The sequence below is a fragment of the Camponotus vicinus genome, unplaced genomic scaffold (assembly GCF_025532165.1).
Source record: "Camponotus vicinus isolate PSW18456_S1 unplaced genomic scaffold, iyCamVici1.0 SCAF_9, whole genome shotgun sequence".
Lineage (NCBI taxonomy): Eukaryota > Metazoa > Arthropoda > Insecta > Hymenoptera > Formicidae > Camponotus > Camponotus vicinus.
The window spans coordinates 3,099,808-3,127,569 of record NW_028141981.1 but is presented as its reverse complement, the minus strand read 5'-3'; the positions used below and the strand labels follow the sequence as shown (position 1 = coordinate 3,127,569).

The following is a 27,762-nucleotide window of genomic DNA, read 5'->3' as shown; positions in this document are numbered from 1 at the left end:
TTCGGAATCATAATATCTCGTTAATGAAAGACCAATATATTCATAATAAACGATGTACATATTTCGTAATGCAACATATCGATCCGTTTATCTATCTATTATCTATGAACTTGCTTTAACCCTATCGGGGGTAAGGTATGTACTCGATTAATATCTTTGCTCGAAACACTGTTGATAAGATAAGGCGTGGCTGTGGCTGATATCTCCGCATGCATGAACTTTGACTCGGTAAAGATGATATATGATTCCCATTAAACGTCTTTTACACAATTTCTCATCGTAGAACGTGTGAAAATTAATTGTTTTTAACTTTTTGTAAAATGATTTAAGAAGATCCAATTAATTTTCTAGCTTTTATTACTATTTAAACGTGTAAAAATACCCCTCAAGAAACGTTTATTGTTTCTATTATTTATTTACCGATTCTCACGCTTTTTTATCAGTTTCGCAGCAACCGATTTAGCTTTTATATTTATACTCTCAAGATACGGATTCGCAGGCACTTAAGGGCTAACTGCACTCGCAAAATTATTTATGAGATTGGCCTCGTTATATCAAGATAGCGTTGGTGCGATATAATTTTGTTACAAACAACCCTCTTCTGCGAAAATAACTTATGAATAAATTACTGAAAGTAGCGATGCTGCAATATATATATATATATATATATATATATATATATATATATATATATATATATATATATACATTATATATATTATATACTAATTATATATCGGTAAACAAGCGTTTAATTTGAAGTAATTGACAGCAAGAGAGATTAGAAGCGATGTTATATAAGTAAATGCAAGCCATGATCGTCCAGAGAAGATTCGTATTTCCGGCGCCTCTTATGTAAATTTTCAAGCTTGATTATCGTGACGTTAGTTTTAATTATTTCGCTAAACGAAACTTAATTAACGACTAATTTAACGCATCCGATGCGGCGAGGGATAATATTTATCTACGACGATGCGCGCGCCCGAAGTAATTATAATAATACGCTGCCTACCTCATTAATCCACCTCATTCGTTACTTCACCGCACTTATCCGCGAGGTGATTAATTTCGCGTCGACGGCGCGAGTACCGCGGCAGGCCGAACATGTGTCGGTATTGATAACCGAACGAGCGCCGAGTGGGGCGATTGCGGAAGCGCGGCATAATCCCAAACACGTGCACTTATGAACCTTGACCCTGACCGGAAGGGATGATGCACGAATGCACGAGACACGTCTGTACCCCTTAGTCCCGCCGTTCCGACCGACTCGCTCTCAGGATCCATGGGGTTGCGAGATAACCGGAAGGCTCGGGGCTAGATGAATGGCCACGCTCGTGGCTGGTATAACCGAATAATATCACTCATCGCTGGCGATTAGCATAATCCAATGATTCTCGCGGAGGGCGATACCGCCGCATTCATCCCCGATGGGAATTGCTTTGGATCTTCGTTACACGCTGCGTTCTGCATGTGAATGTGAAATTGCTGTTTTACTGTAACAACGAGCACGCGTTGCATTATATTATGCATGCATTTTTTTCTCCTGTGTAAATCTTTATATTCTAATGCTTACGAAAATGTTTTATCATTCATTAAAGAAATGTCAAGTATTAATAAAAAATAATTAAATACATATTTTTTTTATTTAGTACCCATCAAATTATATTTCCACAGATATAAAGAGTTTAAAAAGTGTTTAAGTAAAAATTATTTTAATTTATAATAAATATTTATAATACATTTAATTTTACATTAAATAATCTTTATTTAATCTTCAAGTATATGAAATTAAATTCGTTATAAAATCACTTTTAAGAAACATTATTTAATATTCTTATTCCTCATTTATTGTAAATTTCACTGAACAAATAGTAATTCCATTAATAATTATAATAGTATTCAAATATGCAAAATAAATAATTATGAATATTGCCAATGTCGTCAAATAACATCATTCATCGGTTGCAATTAGCATAATCCAATGATGTTCAGAACGACTAACAAATTTATCGTCGGTGAGATCATTTTTATATGGAATGAGCCACAGAGCACAGGCCAAATACATACAAAGTTTGGGGACATTAGGCGCATTATTACGCGACGATGCCAGCCACCAAAAGCGGAATAAATAATATATCGTCGCTTGCGGGGCCTTGGGCCTCCTTAATGTATCGTACGGTATAATGTATGTGAAATGGTGCTTTCAGACACTGGAAGCGGGCAAGCGGACCCAGTACCAATGGGTTATTTATTGATTTATGTGAATAATCAGTTTGAAAGCGCCTTGTCGGAGCGTTAAGGTTCTTTTCCGGCCAGTAGTCGTGCGCCCTTTTTTACTTCTTCGTACCTTTCTCTCCTTTTCTTTGAACGCAAATAAATTATACTTTAGCACCTATTTCGCAGTGTATTAAGGTGCAATAAAAAATTGAAAAAAACAGCAGAAGAAAAAAGCAAAGAGGAGAAAGGAGGGAAAAAGGAAGTTAATGTTTCGGAGAATATGCAAGAAGAGAGATTGAGATGAAAAGAGAAAAGACTCCGCGAATCAGAGGGCATCTCGATTTCGACTTGAAATGATTACATTTGTTCATAAAAAATACTATGTTTTCTAGACATTTAGGTATGTATCTACTTGTCGCAGTCTTTCTCTTTTCTTCCTCTTGCCAATCTCTTTTTCTCCGCCTCTTTTTTTTACGCATCATTCTGGCTCGCTTGTTTTCCACGCGCATACGAATTGCGGTTAGCGGTTTGTTTCGCTTCACGGTCTTTCCGAGACGAGAAAGGTAGAGGAAGTGGAAACTGTTTGTAACGATTCGAAAGTAATCGGTCGGCCCGCGGCGAGAGATCGACCGAAGCCCAAGCAGAATTTCGGGGGAGAGTAAACGAGCATCGATTGTGTTAAATGCATGAGTTGCACGAAAATTAAGGAATTTTTTTACCTATTTAACAAATGATCTTTCTTTTGTAAAAAAGCAAACATGGAATCAATATCGTATATCAAAACGTGAAGATGTAGATTGTATTAAATTATGTTATCCATAACCACTCTGCTATCATCAAAAAGAAATAAAAAATCAAATAAAAATAATCAAATGTAAAAATAATATCGATTATCAATAAATCCGTATGTACATTTCAGAAAAATATCTCTCATCCACCTGTAAAATTTCACGTAATATATATCTGTAAAATTAAACGAGAATCACAGTCCAAATTATGTTATCATTTATTCTTTTATTATTAACTGTAGTAAGCAAATAATCAGTGTGTTATGAAATTTATTGTTATATCTATTACATGAAGAATATTGTGTGTAACTGCTTGTAATGCTATTACATCAACATTACCTGATACATAGGGTCGACAAATAGATAACGCTATTATGCATATTTGCTCTGCGCACATTCTCTCTTGACGTTTGCTTTCGTCCATTTTCACCCTATATTACGATATTATGGTATTCAAACGTGCATGAAACCCATGTGGAATCACGGAAATACTCGCTTGGAGTAACCAAGTAAGTAGATAGGGAGGCAAGTTAGTACTGCAAGTAGGTATCGATTGCACATAGGTGCGATACCCACGGAAGGGCTTCCCACGATTCGCAATGGCTATTGTAGGCTTGCCTTCTTTGTTAATTCTTACAAATTGTATCCTCATGAAGAGGAGAACGATGCCACTTCCTCTTTTGGAATGACGATTTACTGATCACATGATGTATCAATAAAAAAATACCTAATTTTTTTATTACTTATTGTCTTATTTCTATTATAAGAAATATGATGTGTAATATAAAAAAAGAATTGAATTTAAATTGAAAGCGCAGCTTCTATAATTTTTATCGAAAATTAAAAACTGTACTTGGACTTCAATTTTTTTAATTATATCTAAGAGTTCAATTTATCACAAGATGTCTATCTTTATATTTATGATATATTTATGAAGATTAAAAGAAACAGTGAAAATACAACAATTTAATTTCAATATAATAATTAGGTAAATACAATCGCAAAGATTAAAATTGAAATTTCACAGATCCTTATACGATGGAAAAATAATGGTTTATCGAGAGAGATCCTGTATACATATTCAACCAAAGCATTTCATCGCAAATAAAAATCTGCAGAATTAATGGTTGCGTCCTCTCGCATTTTCAAATTCTACGCATTGAAGAGAAAAATAATTTGCTGGTTTCATGGTGCTGTGTCTGTCGGACGACGCGACGGCACGTGGTATGCAAAGGGAATCGGAGGAAGTCAGAGTTAATGAAATGCAAACGGGCGCAGGAAGTGGCGGATTTGCGTAAAGCGCGGCCGGCTGTTAACAAGCGCAAAACAAACGCGTGAACAAATACGCGGGGGATGCCGCGAATAAAATAGTTTGATGGCCCCTCCACCCCTCCGCGCAATCGGGAAGAAGGGCGGTAGAATGTGAATAACGAGATAAGGTAATTCGAGGGGGTAACAATCGGCGCAGCGCGACCAAAAGGGAAAATTAATAGGTAGATATTTATTAAATTGAACCGCCGCGCGCTCCGCACGGTCGAATGCATCGGTATTTGTTCATTGTCTCGCCCATTTAATTGTAAATATCAATATGTTTTATTTGCCGCTTAACCACCCTCTGCATATGCCACTCTCGTCGCTGACAATGCGAAATATCCGTAATTTTTTTCCTCTTACGAGCCGCCGATCGATCGAAACGTGCCATTCGAAAATTTAACGCGCTTATTTGGCTTTATCAAACATTTGTCCGCTCGTTTTACCAAAAAGTAGCGGACTTTTTGATATAGCAAACGTTAAAGTAATAAATCAAAGCTGGCCGAACGATTAATTTTCTCCCTTTATTGCGCTTCATGTTATTTTTTTCCTAGGTTTGTTTAAAAAAAAAAGTACACACATATATCTTTGTAACATCGAGAAAAAAATTCCAGAAATATTCTCCGGTTTATCCGCAAATTTATTTTCTCTCGTCGATTTCATCTACTATATTTACGCTCAGATTCGCACAAAAGCTTTCTCTCTTGATATTTTAAAGAACTTGTATCTTTCGATCATACGCCAACGCAACGTTTTGTAAGAGGATACTTTTACATCGATTTACCGGTCGATCTGTCCGATCTTCTGGCACAATCGGCGTGTAATTTTCACGGTAATTTCTTATGATTACGTATGGCACCTTTCACTCTCGTTCTCCGTCTTTGTTCGATTTATGTACGTGTAATTGTCGTCCTAGCTTGTGAGTACGCGAGCGATTGCGAATCATCAGCAGACTTCGATTGATTCTCATGGTATCTAGAAATTACGGGAAACATAATAGCGAGCAGATCGTAGATTAAAAATAAATGCATTCTCTTTGTAGGAATTCAAACCTGAGCACAGAGAAATTCCGCTTGACGATCAAAAGATATAAATCCTAATAAAAATAGGATATTAATAAAGAAATTTTTGAAAATATGAACAATTAATCAGTCGTCCCATGCATTTTTTTTTTAACTTTTAGTTGTGAAATGGCAATCCATCACTTGATTATTTACATAATTTGCTTTACGTTTAATTGAATTTCACTGTCGGAAATTTTGCACAATTTACAATAAACATATATTGGGACTTATTTAGAAATTAATATTGCATTAAATTAAATTAAAATATTGCATTAAATTAAAATTGCATGTATATTTAATATATAAAATCCATTTGATTCTTTTTTCGTTAGATTTCTGAATACCAGTAGCGATCAGCGGCGCGGAGAACAACATGAACATGGTGAAAAGTTCGGAAGGATTGAGAAACACGCGAGGGGCACCGAAATATTCGGGGTTACCGAAGAGAGAGTCGCGCGATGACGTCGTCGGCTCCTATTTTACGTCCATTTTCATAAATTAAGCCTTATATCAGGAGGCTCAGGCGCGAGAGAGGCTGCGCGGCCGTAACTTCGGGCATTACAATAATAAAGAGTCGAGTTAGGCCCGGCTGAGAACGCGCGCTACAGAAACGAGTTGGGGGACGCTGTGAGTTCGGACATTTCCATAATCCGACCGCTATGGTACCATCCAGTGCCTCATGAAAAGCTTGACTTTACGCGATGCTTCTAAACTCTCCGTTCCCCCTGCACTCCTAAGCGTTGTTATATTCGCGAAGCGCGCCTCTTCTCTCGGTTCCTAACTATTCGCGCCGAGAGTTCGGAATTTATATCGTTCGAAAGCTGCGCTCGACTTTGCCAAAGCGGTTGACATACATTGCATATTTGGAATAACGAGTCGCGAATAGCATCACCTTGTACACATATTCGACATATAATTTGGATAAATTGGTAACTATAAGTAATGTTATATGTACACACAAATAAAATTAGTATCGTGAAATTAAATTTACAAAAAATTCTATTAAAAAAATTGATTTACCATTGGTCTACTATCTTTTATATAAAATATATCTTTTATATAAAATATTTTTAATTAAGTAAGTTTTTTGTCTTTTTACGTGTATAAAAATTTTATGTTAAAATTACTCATGGAAAAGATTATTTTCAGATATTTTATTGTTAGCACATTATCCTAAGATTCGAAATCAATTATATTAAAATTTAATCGCCGTTCTTTCGTTTCTGAATGGCATGTTTCTTCGTTATTTTAATCTTGACGGAACCACGCTTTGGTAGCTCGGCTGTGCTTAATCCTTTTCTTTACGCGCGATATATTATCGATGCAGCGCCCACGGAATTCTTTATCGTAAACTTTCATTCGGGTTACAATCGAGTGGATGGCCGACGCGACGCGAGAAAGAGAAGCCAACTCGAGATGTACACGCACATTCGACTTAGCAACACAGATAACTTATTACCACGGCAGCACAATAGACGTTACTACGGAATTACAGCTCTTAGCGAGTGAATTAGACCGAATGCGACTGCAAGTTAAATCAATTAAGGATTCTCGATTCTCTCTGTGCATGCGCATGAAAGCAGCTATTACTAAACAGCAATGTATGCAATGTCATATAGAATGTTGCTGAGAAACCGCGTCACGTATTAAAATGAGCACTTAATTGAGTATCTGGATTAAACATTGCTAAACAAATTTCTTTCTTTCCCAATCTTATATTTTGTAATCTAAAGAGTAAAGTGAGGAATATAACATAAATCTCATGAAATATACATTTGAAAGTTACGAACATTAAGGGGGATTTGTATTTTTTCGTGATAATTTTTAAAGTATTTAATTTTTAAAATATTTAAAAATTATTCATACATTTAAATTTAAATTTCAACTCGATTAATTTTCATTTTAACTTTCATTTCGTTTCTTCAAATAAATTTTTTTTTAAAGTTGTATATATCTGAAATTAAATATATATGTGAATAAAAAATTATCACACTTTATATAATTTTATATGTATTATATATTTTATATGTATTATATGTATTTTTTTATTCACTTGCCTGCATCCAGATTTTTAGATACGTTGAGTAAAAGTGCGCGCAAATATCTTTTTTGTATGACATTCTTATTATTAGACATATAGTTTTTATTCCGATCACGTCACCATCACTGAATCACCATCAGCATTTTACGATAACGAAAAAGGCAGGAATTAAATTCCGTCTGCATAGCCGTTGTTCGTGTTTCGAAAAAATCGGTAGCCGACTGACGAACGGTCGTAGACGGTACATAAATAAATTCGATTGCCTTGACGATGTGGTCTCAGAAACTGATCGTTTCTTTTTGCATGACGAGTCGTGCAACGAGAATGTTTACGTCCTCCTAACAATAAGTCCCGCCGTATGTGGCCTTCGATGGACTGAAATTTCATCGCGCATCCGTTAGGTATGGCAGGATGCGACGCACATACCGATTTCAGCGGTGAAGGTCAATGCCGAGAAGGTCCTTTCGAAAGAATCTCCGCCAGAAGTTTGATATTAGCAGAAAAAAACTCAGATTTATTTATATATTTACGCAATTGTTTACGACGCGCTTACGCACTTTTTACGCATAATATTATGAGCTGCGATTGATACTGCAGGATCAGGATTGCAGCATCCGAGGAGAGACAACTGTAGACGAGAAAGATCGCTGGTTTGTATATACGTGACGGCATCTGACTCGGCATTCAGTGCACACATATACCTCGCAACCCCTCTTTTTTTCTATACATATATACTGGCACTCGTGAATTTTCTGTGTAAGCGTTTTTTAAGTGACTCCCACGTCTCGTTCTGGCGTTCTCGAATGCTGGCTAAACCGAGGGAAGTCAATGCGTCTTTAACGTACATTTTCCTTCGCATGATGTCAAGCAAAAGGATTATGTTCACATGAATTTTTTTTATGGTTCTGAAAATGTGAATATATTTCAATTTAATTTAAAATTAAATAATTAATTTTAAATTAATTAATTTAAAATTACAATTAAATTTAAAGTTATTTTTCTGTCGAGAGCAGATATTTTTTATATCGCCTTTCAAAATTTTTTTATTCCATGAAATACATTTGTACATACATATATTCTGTAATGTAATTATGATAATAATTTGTTATAAAGAAATTCGATTAGAAAAAATAATATGATAATTGAAATATTCTCACAAACCGCGTATTATGGTTCTAAAAAAAATTTGATTAAATTTTTTAAGACATATATCTTCTATTTTCTCTACATCTGTTCACCTATATCTATCCTAACCTGTCTATCTAGCTGTACGTTCGATCAGAGTTTATCAGATGTACATACTTGTATATGAATACCGAACGACACGTCATATCGAGTCAACGAGCGGCAGAGATGAAAAGACATCGAAAAGGGAAGATTTGATCATGACGTTCGCGAGTCAACGCACGTTTCATCACCGTCAATCGATCGCAAGCTTTCACTTTTGTTCTCTCTTCCGATGCCATTGACCGTTTAATATGAATATCGATTCTTGTTTTAAGGTGCTTGATATACAATTTGCGATAAAAATTGAAACAAAAATTTATTTATAATTTGATGTGTCGGACATATTCTCAGATACATGTACGTATTATAGATATATAGATGTGCGTAATTAATTATTCGAATGTGTATATATTTTATATATATATGCGACATAAAATTATAAATATAATTTCTCCTATTGTCAATCATTTTATCACACAAATTGTTAAAAATATTTTGTTTTCTTTGTTTATACATTATGCGTTTTTATGTTGCGATACTTATACTGCATCCTGTGTACTTAAATTGCAAAATATTTCGAAATTTGCTTAATGACATAATTTTATTGCAAACAGTGTTAAGTATGTGTACAAGTATGTATTTATCTACTTCGCATTATTATATAATTTACAAATATTAAAATATCTTTTATGATATTTCTACGGATTTACGAATTTTTGTATGATGCGCGATTACCTTACTGCATATACACATCTGAAAACGCATTCAGTACTATATCACGACGTGGTCGTGAGATTTCATCGACCGGTCAATATCCATCCTGTGAGGAGTCTGAATAAAAGTCATCATAGATTCAAGATTATCCGCGAGAAAGACGTCACCGACATCGGTGCGATAAAACGAAGGACTTCTGTCATGCGCATATAAATACGGTCTTACTTTATTTCCCACGACATTCGAGTGGCCACGACGTAATCCGCATTGAGGTGCGACCATTGTCTGTGCTAACTTTCTCTCTCTTTCTCTCTTCCTCTCTTTCGACGTAGCTCCGTCCTGTCCGCCACTCAAGCTCAGATTCTCTGTCTCGACAAGCGGATGGTGAATAGCTCTGCTCGCATCCTCGTACGAGCTAATTGCGGTTCTGAGAGTCTGAAACATTGCGCGAAGGTTTCGCCAGTTGCCTAGGATTACTCGGAGCTCTTGCCTTGAGAGGATATAATCAGATTTGCTAATGCCTTCCATAATTCATCGTCGAATGTCCCGGTTCGTAAGCAGAGTACTGCAGTGCTACGAATATTTTGACCCACACGATCGTATTAATTCTTGAATTTAAACGAAATAAAACCCATTATGAGAGAGCGAAAGAGAAAAAAGTGAGACAAAATGACTAAAGCTTAAGAATAGATTTATATGATAATCAACATTATCTCATTCGATTAGAATATTAAACCAACAAGCAGTATTTTTTATGCACTTGTAAAGATATGGATAAATGTAGAAGAAATATATTAAATTATCTAAAATAGACAGCAATAAATCTTTAACAATAATAATTTTTATAGCAATTTTATATCATATTATATAATAGATTATACTTTTATTTCATAATTTCTTCGACATATATTTCTAGTTATCTCTTACGAATGTTTGATCGTTTCTCTTGCTTCGTATTTGCAGTTTTCAATTAGAATACACAACTATACGAAATCTGCCACGCCATCGGGATCAGGAGTTTCGCCAGCAAAGACTAGCCGCATCTTCTCGATATGAATCAGGATTAGTTTTCTCGTTAGACAGCATCGTGATTTAAGATGAGCGCGCTAGTCGCGAGGATAATGATTATGCATGCTCACAGACATGCGGATGTCTCAGCAGAAGAGATAAAAAAAGAGGATTATAATAGCCAGGCCGCGAAGGCGGCGTCTTCCCTATCAAAACACGAGACGCGTTCAGCATTATTTATTGGTTATTAAAGTTGCGCGAGAGCCCGCGTGTGTTTCCTCAGCCCACGTTTTCGAATGCGTGGACGGACACGCGTGCATAAGACGCGCGTGTTACACAGGCCAGAGATGGGTGTTGTCATTATTTCGCCTTTGTCGTCGGGTGATCTACAACGACGAGTTAAATTTCTAGTTGATTCCTCTTTGATGGTAATATTCGTAAAGTATGGCAGGATTAACCGCATGCCCATATTCTGGCCTATAAGAGAACCCAATCAAGGATTATTTAAAAGAATCTTTCGACAGTAATTCGTGTACCTAAGAAATTTACCTATGAACGAATATTTATCCCAGATTTAATCTGATGTCAAATCGAATCTAAAAATTGTATCGGTGCTCGTATAAACTTGGATTTTTGTCATAAAAATGTATCAATTAGAAAGAAAGAAAGAAAAAGAGAAATAAACTATTATTTTGATATATTCTTATATTATTTGTTTATTGTGTTCTAAATATAATTTGAGATGAAACTTACTTAAGTTGTTTCTCAACAGCATTCAACGCCGCTCATTTATTATAGCCAGTGCATCTGTAGCTGTTTCAATTTCGTTAATTAAATTTTCGTTAATTAAAATATTTTATCGTTACAAACAACACCTACTTGATCGCGGTGTAAACGCACGTCGCCTGTGTATTCCAGCTTAATTGAACAAACCAGAGGGTAGGTTTGTACTCTCGAGGGGGGGGGGGGGTCTCTAGCTACTCTACCTCGTTCGCCGCCTTCATTTTGTCCCCTTTTCTTTCTTTTTTTTTTCGTCTTTCTCTTTTTCTTGTCGCAACAGGAATCGTTAAAAGTTAAACGTTCTCACGGCTTACTCCGTCAACGTCCTCATCGTCATCTTTTGATCCTCCGCGATCTCCCTCTCCGCGTAAATCGAGCTTAAGTTCATTAATTTCGCGAGGCTTTTGGGTGTTTTGGAGCGAAATCGTCTCGACGACTAAAGGATTAAAATTATGGGCCGAGAGCATCAACGGTGCCCGAACTAAACGTCAAATTACAATTAACGATGAAGTGGCCTCACAGCTCCGACCCTCTCGCGCAATCAACTTAAGGACCGTAGTTTGCCATGATGTTGCTCTCCTCTGGTCCCTCCCTTTTTCTCTCGCGGTTTCGTCCGCTCTTCTCCATATATAACAAGACGGAACGACAAAGAGTTCGTGATTCGTCAAGCAGCTATGAAATGTTCTCGAATTATGTTCAAGAAGTGGCCGACTAACTCGAACGACGTCGATAAATTTGTTCCCTCGCGTCTCGTAATTCGCGTTAATTGGCGTCAGTTCTAGCGCGCCTATAAACATTCTAGAATAGAGAGCGATGAAAAGTGGCGTGTCACGCCGGAGAAGAATTCGAAGAAACACCGCGAGAATCCGTTGAATTATTCGCGAACTTCGCCCCGACTTTATTCCAAGCGCATTCGTCGTCCCGGACAGTCGCGATTGTCGCGGAGTCTTAAATCCTTCACGATATAAGAATCACTAGTCACTGCGCGCGCCGGCTTTCAGAAGTTTATAGAATTTAAAGCGCCTCGTTGTGAAAGGGATTTTCAATATATTGCCGCGTGTAAGTGGTACTCGTCGCGCGAATACACGGAACCGAGTACCATCTATTGTACATGATATGCGCATTGCGCGAGATTTACGATGCGACTTCCACGGCCCCGACAAATTGGAGACACGAAAATAAAACCAGTCAATCGCATCCAATTTAACGGTCTTATTTCGCAGTAATTTTTATTCATGCTGTATTCATTATTAGAGAAATAACTGAATAAGGCGAACTTTGTCGCTAAACTTCTACTCTTGCTCGCTGGTCGCATTTCCCTTCTTTTCGATCGCTTCCGAAGCTACGAAAGACTGAAGACGCTCCGCAAATATCGAAGTGCAATTTTCTTGGGAAGTAACGAGCCGGCTACGTCTCTCACGATAATTGACTTCCGGTCGTCTCGTCTCGCGATGCTAAACTTTTCTCGAAATGAATGGAAAACGCGCGCGAGGACGAAGTCTAGCGGACTGGGACGAGGTGAGAAGTTCCGGGTTGAGCGTTTTACGGACTTTCTCTCACATTCCGGGAGAGACAGAAAAAGGGAGAGAGAGAGGAAGAGAGGACGGGACGCAGTTGGCGTTGGGGAAATGCAGTTCGGACATCGCATTTCCTTTTCGCTCGACAAAAGCGCCGCGGAGCAACTTCGCAAACGCGACGAAATCCGGTTGCGCCTCTCACTTACTGTCGGTCGCTGTGATATTGTTGGAAACTTTTGCACGCGTCGAGAAGCATTCGCTTAATTGCCGCCGGGAACGTCGGCTGTGATGACGAATCTCCAAACTAAGAGAGAGCTAAGAAGGCAGCGCATTCACGGTTTTACCGTATAACGAGCGATAATATTCTTGTAGAACGTCGGTTTATCCGCTATTCAAACGCATCCTCTCCTTTCGCTCTCTTGAGATGCGAAAACGCATTAATTATATAGCATAAACGTTCGACTTTTACTCATTCTCCATTTAGAGATCTTTGAAATTTCCCGTGAGCGCAAACTCATTCAGTGCTACGTTCAGTGGTTCTGAGATATAATCGTACATCGTCTGCGCTGCGTTTAATTTTATGAAAAAGAGCATATTAATAAGCAGTTGGTATAGCCTATAGAAGTCTCAGTCGATTTACCTCGTGGATTGAATTTCAAACAAATGGCTATAATTACGTCATCGAGCGTCTCTAGAATAATATTAAGATAATTATTATTCACATGCAGTTTCTTTTCGTATTTCAGCACAAAGATATTCAAAATATATACGATTGCAGGCGTCAATTTGGCATATTTAAATATAATTAAAATATATGATAATTAATTTCTTTCAGCATATAATTAGACAATTACTATTTCATCCTTCATCATTTTACAGTCCCAATCTCTTGGTCGTAAAGAGATATTTCTCACGAGACATTTCTTTTACATTCTACACCGAAGTCGTCCCCATCAAGGAAGAGGAGACGAAATCGCGATGACAGTCTACGAAGTTGGCGAGCGATTGAAGGAACAAGAACGGCAGCGGTAAAGAAGGAGAAAGATATCGAGGAGGCACCGACGAGAGAGTTTTAAGAGACTGCGAACACGGAGGTCCTGCTGCGAACGCGAGCTACCCTTGGGTGGCACGTATGCAGTACGATCGTAATGGAGCAACTTGTCAGCTACCGCGGCTCGTCCGTCAGAGAACAAGAGGTACATCCGACTCTACTCGCCAGGATAGGAAATGATACTCGGAAAGCAGTGCGCTTTTCCTAAAGAAAGCCAGTCCTTTGCCCCACCGAGCTCGCATACATGCTGAAGATATAAACGGCTAATACGAAGATCGGTGTTTGATATCCCGGACATGTAGACGCGAGGCACGGAGGCGCCGAGAGAAGAAAAAATGCCCGAGACGTGAGAGAAACGCGACTCGATGATGAAAACTTTCATCACTTTCGTTTCTTTTCTAAAGGCGAGCCTAGACTTCCCTTTAGACTTCTCTCTCATCGTCATAAACATAATGTTATTGCCATCGCGCTTTAAATATACGCAAAGATAACGTAATTTTTTGGGGAAAGAAATTGAATAATTAATCTATCCATTCGGAGAAAAAATATCAAAGATATAATTAAAATATTTAGAGATAACGAATAGTAATTAGAGAATTATTATAATTGAGTATGCAGTTTCATAAAAATAGTATAATGCTTATATCTTTCCAATTCTTGGAAGCAAAGTTAAAAATTATTACCGAAAAAATTTGTTCATTATTTTTGCAATATCTGCAACTTGTCGAAACATTTTATACAATTAATGAGGTATTTTTATCTATGCGAGTTTGCTTAAATATACGATTGTATAAAATAATTATTTTTTTAGCGATTCTAGTGAAACTTTGCTTGATATAAGCGCGAAAAGTTTAACAAGACTACCTATCGCGCATAAAATATTCTTTCGCACAACACTTTCGAGGAAGCGCGTGCGTTTATCAGAGCGCACACTCAGCGCGAGACAGTTTTTAAAGCAGCGCACGTGCCGTGATTTACGCGTCCTAGTTGTTTAACAGCGAGATTATCGAGCGCATCGTTGCTGGCAGCGTGCGCGTCGGGCAGTTTTATTTCTCTCTTTTTTTTTTCACCTGTACCGTCGATCGACAATTACGCGATTGCGATCAGCGCCCGGAGCCAATAACGCGCTCGCTCGTTCTCATTTCCATAATTCACACGCGTTTCGCCTCTTCTGTGCCTCTCGCGCATCATCCGGACGGCCAAGCAAGCACGTCTAGGCCTCGCAGCTGCGCTCGCGCCGCGTCGCACATCTGGTGCGTCTTCGAGATTCGCGTAACGCAATAATAATCGCGATATCGATCTAGCGATCTTCCGGAAGGAGCGCCTCGCTGAGAGATACGATTCAGAGAGACGAAAAGCGACGACCAATTACGATGGTCCGCCCGTCGCGAATTCCATCCGTTTCGCACGAGCTGTTTTATCCGCAAAAACGTCGGGCATTTATCTCATCCGAGAGCGAAACGCGTCGATCGACCGTGTATAAAACACGATTGATCGAATCAGCAAACGAGGCGAGAGGTGTTATTTATTTTCGCAGACGGTGAGCTCGCCGATTAAGTCCGATAATCATCCCCTTACGCGCGACTAATCTTCCATCCGACAACGACGTCACGGATTATCCAATTCACGCTCGCGCGCGCGCGCGCGCGCAAGCTCGCGCTCGCTCGTTCGCCTCGAACGGCGGAAAATCTCAGGGATTGCATCTATCTCTTCTCATTTTCTCCATCCTGCTCTCGCGGGCACGGGTACACCTCTGTCATTCTCCCGCGAGTACTATAGTGTACTAGTATTATGCTCGAGAAGCTCGAGCCTGACCGGCCATAACTTCATCCTCGACTTGGCTGACGTTAATTGGCGTATCGTGCCGTAATGCGGTCACGCCATTATCTCTACCTACTGCGAGAGGTTGATATTGCATTACCAAGTTGATCTTTCATCGTCAGCCCATTTCCTGAGCTCGGCCTGGACGATTGGCCGCGGGCGGCTTCGCAGCGAGCAGCGGAGCGGGATGAACCGGAATCCAGCGACCTTGAAAAACGTGACTTTGTCATGGCCGATTAGGAGGTTCGTTAACCTCGTCTCGACTCGATTCGCGATCGAAAGACACGCATCTTCGACGGATCGATCAATAACTGATTACGAAATGATAATTCTCGAAATGATAATCGTGGTGATTAAGAATTTTTGAGAAGTAGCGTGAGGTGTGTCTTTACGCTCTGCCAAAGATGAAATTAAAGATCGTGGCTTTTAATGACACTATAGACTAGAACGAGAGTCGATAGATCGTACAATCTGCGAGGACAAACGATTGGACGATGACGATGCTGCTGGACAAGAGCTGCTACAAACATCACCTCAAGGACGTAAGATTTATAAATCGCTGCCTTTTATTTCGAGTTAAGCCAGCTTTAGGACTTGTCCCATTAGATGGGGCTCTCTCGCTCGTCGTGAGTTGGTCGGACGTTGTTACGTCTGTATAAGCGCCGTTTATACGAGGGTAGATTAAGAGGTTCTTCGCGGCTCCTAAATATCTTATTAAACAGCGTCGCGATGGTCTATTAACTCGCCTATACCCGCTTACTCTTTTTCTTCCCCTTTTCCGACGTCGTCGTCCTTTTCTCGTCCTTTTTCTTCGTTCTTTTCTTCACGGTTCGCGATGTACACCGTCGCTAATACGTTTTCATCGCGCGACTACTTACGCCTGCAGCAGACGATTTTTCGTCGACCACTATTAATACCGTAAGAACGGGGTATTTAAGATCACTCGAGGCTACTGCGAAAACATATAACTCCTGTAACGTGAATGACTCGTCGGAAGTTGTCGATTAATTCGCGATTTTTTCCGATCGCGCCCTGAAATCGCTTCGACGGAAGCGATTCCGAGAAATGAAACCGCGTAGATTGCTTCTTTCACATAACGTCCTCTTGCTACGTATACTCTCTATTAAATTGCTATCCGCTTTGTGAACCTCCGAGGCATCAAGATAGAATCGGGTGAAGCTAGTCGACGCCGGCGACATCGCGTCTCGCGAAAGAGCATCTCGCGTTCCCTTTGATTTCGCTCGGAGCTTTGAACTCCATCACTTCGTGTGCTCTTCCTCTTGCTAGGGAACTTCTTCTCGTTTCCTTTTACGAGGGGAGAACGGTTCATGAACACGTATAGGTGTTGGATAATTTGTGATACAGTTAGAAACGCTGATGTAGCTTGTCATATATTATCAGCTGATTATTTCGCAATATTTCCTCGAAAAAAATAACGCGAGTGTAATCGTTTATGGTAAAAGATCTATCATCTTTTTAGAAGCATGCAATTGCTAAATAAAGTGACAGATCCTGTTAGTTCATAATTTAGTCTTCTGAATATGTCACTCGTCGAGAATGCAATTAAAATACAACGCCCCGAGTGACATATGTATAATATACTCTAAAACATAGAAACATTCTCAAACAATTAAACTGGAGCCGACTCGAAATACAGACTTTCAATTAACGCTTTCTTCTTTCATGAATTGACCAGTGCGGTCGTAAATAATTCACGACTTCATCCGCGTGTGTTCCCGCCTGGCTCCACTGTCTCGAAAGTTTTCGGACGGGCCGTCTGACGGCAATATTATACCTAGCTCTTGCATCGTAAACTCGTCTTGAAGTCTTGCAGACCCATGTTCACCTGAATGTTGTCGTCGGAGTAAGCCTCATCCCAGATGAGTAGCAACTTTCCCGTCGAGGTGACTTCTTGACACGTACATGAGATAGTTCATCATATGCGATCCACCATTATCTCTATTGATTAAACAGGATCCATTAACGTCTATTGTCGATTACAAGTTTAATCAAAAACTGTTGGAAGCTGAACCGCTGAAATGTAGAGAAATCGATTTAAACCATAAGGAACACATTCGTGGCATTGAACTACAAATTTTTTTTGTAATTTATACATTATATTTTAATATGATAACAAAAACATTAAGAGCATTTATATTTCCTCTCTCATCTTCTAATTATTAATTTTCACAAAGTCATTAAAGTTGTTATGGCGATGGGAATTGATATTTTAGACGGGGAAAATGAAGAAGTCAGTGTTGTAGAAGCTGGAAATATATAAACGGCTTCCGTTCTCCGAAATAGCGACCGTCTCGTCGTGAAATTCGATGCTTTTGCGAAAACTTGATTTAAAAGGGGCGAGTCGAGGGGCGTTGTCGAGCCATCGCGTCGGTATATTAATTATGAGCCGCAAGTTGCAGTTGAAGTGAACGGAAACCGCTTCAGCCACGAGACGAACATCGATGCTAAGTATTGAATTTCAATCATTTATCTGAAAGTCGGCACTAATTGCTACGAGAGTTTCCGCAAGAAACTGATCGCGTTCGTCTTTCAGAGCGGCGAATAGATGACTTTACCGTATCTTTTCGCGACGGCAAAAAGCGACGCGACGAAGAAATAGGCGAAGCCTTGGAAGACGACACCAGTCTACCTTGAGATGAAAACGCAGATTATCGAGGGATGCGCATACACATATATACACAAGATCGTACAGGAGGATCATTGGATACGTGGGTGTAAATGTGTTATCTGGCGAGACGCAGGATATCGCCGGCAGAATCGAACGTATTTCAGAAGCGTTGTGAAAACCGGATTATTTCTGGAAGGGGAGATCGTAGATCGGAGTCGGATTACGTCTTCCGTCGCGGATTTCTTCCTTTTATATAGTGAGTTATATAGATCGTCATTGACTCTAAATCACTTCCTTCATTCAAAAATTAAGTAAACTTTGACAAAACTATTTAACATCAACAAGCATCAGTTTAGTTATACTATATATATAATAATTATAAATAATACATATATATAATTTGTGTTATTTATAATTATTATTTTCAAAGCTAAGTGTGCAGCTTGATTTAGTTCATATTATTTCAGCATGCAAAGTAACAGTAACAGTCACAGTCGGTATTCAAGGTCGGAACGAATGCCCCTCATGTGTGCAACTGGCAATAATAAAGTCATCGCGCCTGTAAAGGGCAGCGCGATGAATCTCGCACGAGTTGCATCTCCATTCATCGGCTCACTTTGCAGGTGCATCCCCGGCGACATAAACCCAGCACGCGCGCCACCACGACACCAATGTCTATTCCGCAATAATGGCGGCCGCAAAATGATTCAGAAACATTCCCTTTCGTCGTTCTTTCGCTTGCCATTTTTGCGAGCGATTTTAGCTATGAAAGAAGCGTCCACAGTACAATATAATTTTAAACGCGAAAATAGTGTGAGATATGACACAACTAGGCGTTATGTTTGCCTCTAATAGGTAACACCAATTAGAAAATATCCACAAGAAGTGATTAAAAATATCACAATTTTTAATTCTTATGTATGAAAAGATAGAAGAAAAAAAGCATTTATAACACTTATTATACGAAAAAGAGAAATGCTCCGAGATATCTCTTCGGGATTGCCAACTAAGAATGCAGTATATTACATTAACATTAACACGCAATTAATAGATAAATTTGTTTTGTAATAATGCAATGATAATAACTGTTTTTAAGAAAATAAATAAATATATAAAAATTGTAATATTTTTATGTAAAAAATAGAGAGATATTATAAATGTCGTTTTCTTAATAATAATTTATTTTGCCGTGTTTTCAATGTCCAGGAGCTTTAGACAACACTGTAGTTCATGTACTTATGATTCACGAATAAAATTAACGTGGCGCCGCAATATTAGAATATATTCGTAGGCAGATCGCATGTGGTCGCACAATACGATGTAATGAAGGTCGCACATGGTAAGCGCCTTGCCGTTCTAGCAATGGTATGTCGCTGAAGTTAATTGTATTAGCTTCCTCGGCCTCATTCTTATTCAATCGTGATCATTACCCGACGTCGAAAGACCGTCCTCCTACGTGTAACTTGCGCGAGCGCGCGTGTTTACGTCAATCGAAAGTACACGGGTACAAATGCAGACACGCAACGAGTTCTCGTCGAACCTATACAGGATCTTACATTCACCCACCGGCGGCTGTGCTTCACCTATTTCAGTCACATATCCATGCGTGTCTCCACCCGTGAATGTGCTGCTTCGACCTGGCACGTTGGTGTATCGCGAAAGGTATAGACGCGACTTTATTCTCCATGAAGACTAACTAACGAACGTACGAGTGTGCATGGGCATTTTTCTCTGTTCTCTATCTCGATACAAATTAATAGCATTTGTTCGCGAGCATTTGTTCGCATTTCGAGCTTCAGAGTACGTGCATCAGAGCCCCTATTGCGGCCGAGCTGAGAATCGCATGGACGACGAGAACACACGTGCACAATCATACTCGCAATCGGTGAAAAATCAGAAGGGTAGCCAGGAGAGGGAGAAGAGAGGAGAGCGAAAGCTGAAAGAGGCTCTCGTCCAACGCCAGGGGTGTCGCTAACAAGACGCGCAGACTTTCCGCGAGGGATACTACAAACGGACGCGTGCACACGTACGCATGTATGCAGAAGGAAATGGCGGACCGATCCGCACATATTGCATGCGTAACGATGCTATGCACGATACTACACAGACGTACAGATATACACGTGCACACGCACGTCCAGTCCCTAATGACTTATTAGCAGGCGCGCGTTAGTTAACGACGCGACAGGATTACTCGCGCCCTATTGTAGTGCGGGTTCTGTCACCCTTTTTCTCACTTGCCTCTCCTCATTCGATATTCGTACTCCTGCCACGGTTGCGACACTACCGACCCTCTCGCACAGCAGACTTCCTTCGTCCCTGGTTAATGTCGACGTGTGCAACGCTCTCCCCTTTCTCTCGTCGTCTGCTCTTTGAATTTTTATTCCTACCGCACGCCCTTGCGTGTCAACCGAGCCGTTCACGCACATTACGTCGTATTTGTAATATTTAAGTCAATGTTAATTAATATCAGCGTGTAATAATACGTGGCTGTTAATTATTAACATGTGCATTTTATTAGATATGTTTATACGCATATTTTTTTTCTCAATGATTTGTCAACTGATGCTGACATTAATTAATGGCAAAACGATCTTACTTAACACTCCTTCTTCTCCTCCCACTCGTCTCTTCATCGTCTCCCGCAATTTCCCCGTCCTAATTCCTTTCTGCACGCATTTCCGTTTTCTGCTGATTTTCGCTCTTTGAATTTTTATTTCTATACCGTGCACACTTCCCCACACTACCTAGGTCTTTCCACGCAGGTGAATACGAAGGCGGCAGGAAATGCGCTAGCTCTCCAGAGTACAACGCGACGAGAGATGGGGGAATCACTTCTCTGCGTCCATTAGGAAAATTAATGATTTTTAATTTTTGCTCCCGTGAGGAGTCGACCTCCATCTTGCGCACCTTTTGCATAGCATGGTTCTAAAAACGTAGTATCAAACAATCTATCCACGATTATGCTTGACATTTGATGAAAGATCTTTATTAACGGAAATTCATTATTAAAACATCATTATTTAGTATTACGATAATTATTTAATTAATCGAAAAGACTTTTCAATTAATTTCTATTAACTGCATATCACTATATATACCTATCAGAATATAAATCTCTTCTATTATAAACTATTTTTTTAGAATTCAAATTGATGAGAATGTATATTTAAGAAGGAACTGAGACGGAGGGATCAGCTGTAAAATGTTGTTATGTATATAAAAAATTATATATATAATGACTCTAATTGTAAAACATTCCAAGTTTCATGAATTCGATATTACACAAAACACTTTTAACCTTTTTAAATATAAAATTAACTATTAATTCATATATGAGTTAAAGATTGGCACTGTAGAATTAAAATTTTTATTTTCATGAATTTTCATACAGTTAAAATTGCAGTTACAGTCGTTATAAAAAAGTTAATCGATGTGAAATAATTATATATTTACAACTTTGAAATTAAATTATACTCTATAGAATAAATCTTTACTTTAACTCACACTCAAATTAATTATTAATTTTATTATTTATTATTTAATTTAAAAGACTAAAAGTATTTTATATTAAATGTCAAATTCATGAATCTCGAAATATATTAGATTTATTAAATTTTGACGTGCTGATTTGTCTTTTCTTCTTAATGTCTAATCCAGTATCTTTTAATATGCTTCGAGAATCGTGCAGACAGGATTATGTTCTAATGTTTTGCGTCTCTTGTTACAAATATTAATATTTACGCATAAACGCGAAATCGCAAGTGCACATAAGGAATGCGTATGTGATTATCGATGCGATTACTAACTCGATATCTGATTTCTGTTTATCGATCGCCACGTGAGAGGACGAGATATGTAGTAGAATGGCAAACTGAGAGCGCGTTTCTGCGATTCGACGGCACGTATTTCACGTTGACGCGAAAGAATACGCGTGCATTCGGACACGCGGAGGCCTCTCGTCCCTCAGACGCGACTTCTTACAAGCGGCGAGGCTCTTTGATAGTGCCGGGACCGCTCAAGCCTCAAGTCCTCCGTGTATGTATGTACACACCAGGCTGGCGAGTTTCAATCGAACGAAATTGCGCGTAATTACGTGCAAGCGCGCGCTTAAGCATCTAAGATTTAAAGGAATCCGGCGCCCTATGCGTGTCGTGCTTATGCACATACGCATATACATACGTGTATGTGCATTTGTTTACGCGGGAGAGAGCGCGAGAGAGCGTAATTACGCATGCAAGAGCGATCGTTGCATCGGCGAGCGAACGGTCGGCTAAAGCGATGTTCAAATTCAATTGATATTAATTAAAATAGCGAGGGATGCTGAGAGAGAATGCGGCGGATATAATTATGCACACATCTCTCTCTCTCTCTCTCTCTCTCTCTCTCTCTCTCTCTCTCTCACCTGCCAGCGTTTCGAGAACGCTGCATTTGCGCTCGCCACGAGTTGCGAGCGACGTTTCTGACGTGCGTTACAGGCGTACGCGTTCGCTGCAGAAATGCAGAAATCATGTCGCGCGTTATTGCGAGCGTCGTAATAGCGCGTGTTCGCGTTCGCAATGATGCGAGATTATACGGCTATGCGATGTCTCGGAGCTTCGCCGACGCCATATTTAATTAATAGAGCCAAATGGAGAAAAATGAGACAGGTGCAAATCGGAAAGTGAATTCCCGTGTTCGTTTATTTGCTATTTTTGATTTTATGTCGATCCATAAAATATGTCCGCGAAGCATGTATGCAGATATATGCCTCGTAAAATAATTACGTGAAATGAATGTGTGATCGTATCTGTCATATAAAGTAGCGTCGAATCATTCGTTAGAAGTTAAAGTATTCAGTAATGAAATATGGTAAAATTTATTAAGTAATATAATCTTTATTTTTCCCATCGTGATATTTTAATACATATTATATAGTAATTCATATGCATTGCACATTTCGAAGAATTCTTAAATTATACTTGTCAGCTGGTGCCTTATAAATGATTTGTAATATTATAAATTATACAATCATATAAATCATAATGATCGATGGGCCGAAATCATAAACTATTCTTGTATTTTCTTTAACTTGTCAATTATTTTGGCTAATTTAATCGGATTGTTCCTAATAGAAAAATAATTAATATCAATTAATTATATAACTATTTGATATGATTATAGAAATCACAAGATATAATACAGAGATATAATCATTTCTCTAAGCGTCGGTCAATTTCTGTATTCATTGCAATTTTTATTAGTGTCATTAAATAGCTGTGAATTGATGTTTTATCATTCAAAGAAAGAAGATGCAATTTGTGTCATTATAAAAACTTCGCGATGTGCTAAAAATTTAGCTTGCCAAAGTATCGCTCCTTCACACACAACAACTTCAACGTTCTCGACTCGATGATCTAGATCGTGCGAGCGTCCTCGTGGAAAGCCGGAAGTACAGTCTAAGGTCTCTATCCGTCGTGTACAATTCCCAGACTCGTTATCGCGATATACGCTTTGTACAGCTGGTCCACTCGTGCCGTTCTAAATACAGTGGACCACCGGGGTTGGCCGAGCCACATGGCCGCCATACTTTGTGCAACAACACACCACACGGAAACCAACGCACACAAGTGTCGCTTATGCATCCACATAGACGAGGACATTACAGCGAAAGCTCACGCTTATCCCAGGACGGTACAAGAGAGGGCGTGGTGCGCCACGCTCTAATTATCAGCTCTTCATTTCCTTATCTTCAGGGTACGAGCGCTGCCCCCGTTGTCTCTTTACGAGACAAGCGCGTAACATTAGATACGCGCTGATCTCTTATTTGCGTCTGCGTGAATTTCTATCATACTCTTTCGAAAGTACATCGAAGAGAAATTTATAGCGCAAAATCCTATTGTGAAGGCGTGTCGAGATCGCTTAACGCACAGTTTTTGCGCGCGCTTTTCTCCATGTGAATTGCCGATCGCGATCGATTTCTTTCCCTCTTTCTCTCTCCCTATTTATCTCTTGAAAAAATATGATTTATGCGCCGAGAAATAGGCGCGTGTCCCGACAGAAAAACGTATATGAGATGTGAGGAATTGTCTTCGACGCGTGCGATGTCGATAATTCGATATCGCAAATTGATATGCAACTGCAAAAAATTGACTTATCACGTATGGCGTTCATCGTATATAACAGCAAATGATTTTTAGAATTCTCAAACGTGGGGTTATACATTGCGTACATCAATCGTTGATCGGTTTATCGATTTATCACTGTCATTTAACATGAGATGCAAAATTACGAACTAGTCAAGTAATGCAATAGTAATGCATAGCACCAATAAATAGTAAATTTCTGCAAATGTCATTTTTTGTCATAAATGAGAATTTTCGAAAGTAATATCATGTAATTATAGTCGACATTTTATCATTAATAATTATAACGTACGGTTCATAAAAGATATCTTCACGTGGCTATTTTGAAAGAGGTATTCGTGTAGTTTCTGACTGTAATACATATGATTATTATATCATCACCTTTCTACATCGATGTGCACTAAAGATTCATATTCAAATATATATTTTAATTTTTGTCTTAGTAGACTGCTAGTAAACGCATTAAAAAAAATCTCTTGTACGCGACATTTTCCTGAGCTTCTTAACATCTACATGTTAAATGCAATGTGCGCATATTTATTTCAACAAGTTTTGTTTTTGTCGCGTATATGCATTTTCCGCGTTTTCTCTTTTTTTCTCTTTTTCATTCGTAAACTTTTTCTCGATGCAATAATGGCGCGTATAAAATGCGAGCTAAGCGGAAACCAACGTCGCAACCATCATCACTTCGTCGTCATCAATGTTGACGACGTTGCGCGAAGGAAATCCTATATTTTTTCTCTGCGTCGCTTACCGAGGGGAGCCATGCATCTACCTGCCCCACGCATGTTATAAGTACACGCGACGATGCACCGCGTAAGTACGTAGGGTAGGAGAAATTGGAGGAGTGCGCGTAGCGCAAAGGGGAGAGGGACGAGGCGCGGTAGGAGGAGATGCGGAGAAAAAAACGGGGTAGCAACTAAGGCACCCTTACGCATAGCCTACGAGGGATCAATGCACCCGTCGTCAGGGTGCACCGCCCTGGCGAGTGCTCGCGCGCATCGCATATGCATCTTTGTATGCAACCCAGCCCGGTTTCATCCTCGTCAACCTCTTTTCCTTCATGCACCCTTCTTCTCGCTCTCTTTCTTTCTCTCTCTCTGTCTCAGCTTTCTTGTCTTTCTTCTTCCCTCGATCCTCGTACTTCCGCCTACATCACACCGTCTCTTTCCGTTATATTCTTTGCTCCGATTTCTCACCCTTTTCAGCAACGTGTACACCACACGTGTCCCCTTATTCTCTTCTTACCTTCCCTGCAGCGCTCATAGGCACTCCGCTTTTACTCCGCACACTTATCCCTGTCCCAAAGACTCTCCTCGTCTCGTTCCTTTTCGCACTTTTACATTGGCAAAGCCTACCCTATGAATAATCCCCACTACGGTATATCGTACGATCTGTATACGTATATAAGAGAAGGAAGAAAAGAAAAAAGAGAAGGAAGAACTCATTCTACGCGCAGTTACGAGCAGCCAACCGAGGTCGATCCGACTGTCGTTCTACTCCTTCTTCGGCTTCAGTTCCGTCGTCCTCCGTCTCGTCTCTTTACACGTAAACTGGTAAAGGGTGACGACGAAACGTTGAAGCACCTAAGGCTGCGTGTGCGTGCATCTGCAACCCTTCACGCAACCCGGTCGCTGGGTGGTCTAGATTTTTTTTAAGTACCCCGTATAGCACAGCAACTCGACTCGGTTGCCAAGGCGAGAGGGCGAGAAGCTAGGTAAGCGAATATATTCTTGGTATAGGACGTTGATCTCCTCTCCGTCACACGCCTTCCGCCTTCATTCCGCGCATATGTAGATCGAATCGAGAGGCTTCGTGGCACGGTTTCTGGCCACTCGATAGAACGAAGCTGGCGCAGCGCTCGCGTTTCTGGTGCATCTTTATCACGCTGATGTACGACACTTGACTTCTTTTCCTACGCGCTCAGCTGATCTACTCGACTTGTCTTGCAGTCAGCGAAGAGTGGGGAGGGGGACGCACTATTATGGAATGGAGTCCATTAAGGGGTGCATCCATTCCGTTTTTTTTTTTCTTATATTCCTTGCTTTCTGGAGCTCGAGGATGCTCTTACCTTTTTATAGAACATTGCTGCTACGTCCGTGCGACTTCCGTTTCCAACGAAAATTTATTATCCACCCGAGTCGAAATAAAGTGAAAGCAATTTCGACGACGTGAGTGGTTTCTTTCGACTCGAATTTCCGGTATTATTTTCTCTACTTAAACTCGCAGATACATAACTCACAAAAAAATAATATAAATTATATTTTTCTGGAATAATTATATTTGTATATAAAATATTTTACACGCAACATTTTTATTATTTGTATGTTATAATTTTTTTAATTAGTTAAACGGAAAAAAAACGATGCAAATTCTTTACAAATTATTCTCTAAACAAGATTATATACTCGCGATAATTTCTAATAAGATAATCTAAATCGATGACAATTTTTTTCCGAATAGATATTTAATTTCTATGGAAGATTTCGCGCCAAGGAAGATACTATGTCGTGTATAGATCGAGCTATAAAAGCATACCTATCAGTCCCGACATCACTCCCGCCAACAAATAAGGCAGAAGATGCAACGCATCAGGAAATCGTGACAGGCACGTTCCGCCTGTGACGTGCACTTCATCGTTACATTCGACGTTACTTCGGTAGTCAGTCTAACGACTGCGCCGCGGCTCGCTTTTAATCCGCTGCACGTTATCGAATGTCCACCTCTAGTTACCTCTGCGAATACACCGCAAGTCTTCTCTTGGAGACTCGACTTCTTACGGGACTCTCTCGCAGAATGTAACGTACTTGCTCACGCTCGTCGAGATCGTCGGCGTGAGATCTATTCCTCTCGAAGAGGAGAAGAGACGTCCAACGGCAACTCGGTGGTGGATCCAACTAAATCGGGAGCCACCAAGGATGCGGGCACTCGCAGGTCTCGCGTACTTGCACGTTTATCTGCCGATTGTGACAGGTGGCTCGAGGAGAACACCCCCTCTTGGCTATTCTTCGTGTTCGAACTATCGGACAGCCGGCCGAGTCACGCGAAAAAAAGGAGACACGGTTGATGGCGCGTTGGCGTATTCCAATTTATTGCAAGTTCGCTCGTCAGCTCGTCGAACTGGCCGGCTGGCTACCCGATCGACGACCGAACGCTATAACAGAATCCGAGACCACCTGAGGCGCGTCTTTCATTCGCGAGACAATCTCGACGGCATAAATTCTTTAAAGCTTTGCTTCTTTAGTGCTTTTAAAACATTTTTTTATTACTATGATATCAATCGAATTAGGTAGTTCATATAATATTGTTGCCGAGAGCACATATAAAGATTATTTATTTATTAAAAAATAAATTCTTTATAATACATTGCAATTATTACAATTGCAATCTTAAAAGATAATTTGTTTAAAGATCGCGAAATTAAATATAACCGCGAAATTGCAATTCGATGGGAAAGAATGCCAATGTG

The 27,762-nt window shown here is 39.6% G+C and overlaps 2 long non-coding RNA genes across 4 annotated transcripts in view; one reads left to right on the top strand and one right to left on the bottom strand.

The window, feature by feature from the left end:
- LOC145977511 (uncharacterized) overlaps nt 1-27,762 on the top strand; it is a 127,038-nt gene that overhangs the window by 14,550 nt on the left and 84,726 nt on the right. The window lies entirely within an intron of this gene.
- LOC145976939 (uncharacterized) lies at nt 6,598-8,966 on the bottom strand. 3 transcript variants are annotated; one of them, XR_014440350.1, is made up of 4 exons: nt 8,724-8,966; nt 8,123-8,326; nt 7,438-8,049; nt 6,598-7,334 (listed from the first exon to the last, which is right to left on the bottom strand). It is a non-coding gene; the product is annotated as an uncharacterized LOC145976939 (long non-coding RNA). The 3 variants fall into 3 exon arrangements; XR_014440351.1 differs by having other exon boundaries at nt 7,438-8,326; nt 8,676-8,966; XR_014440349.1 differs by having other exon boundaries at nt 7,438-8,326.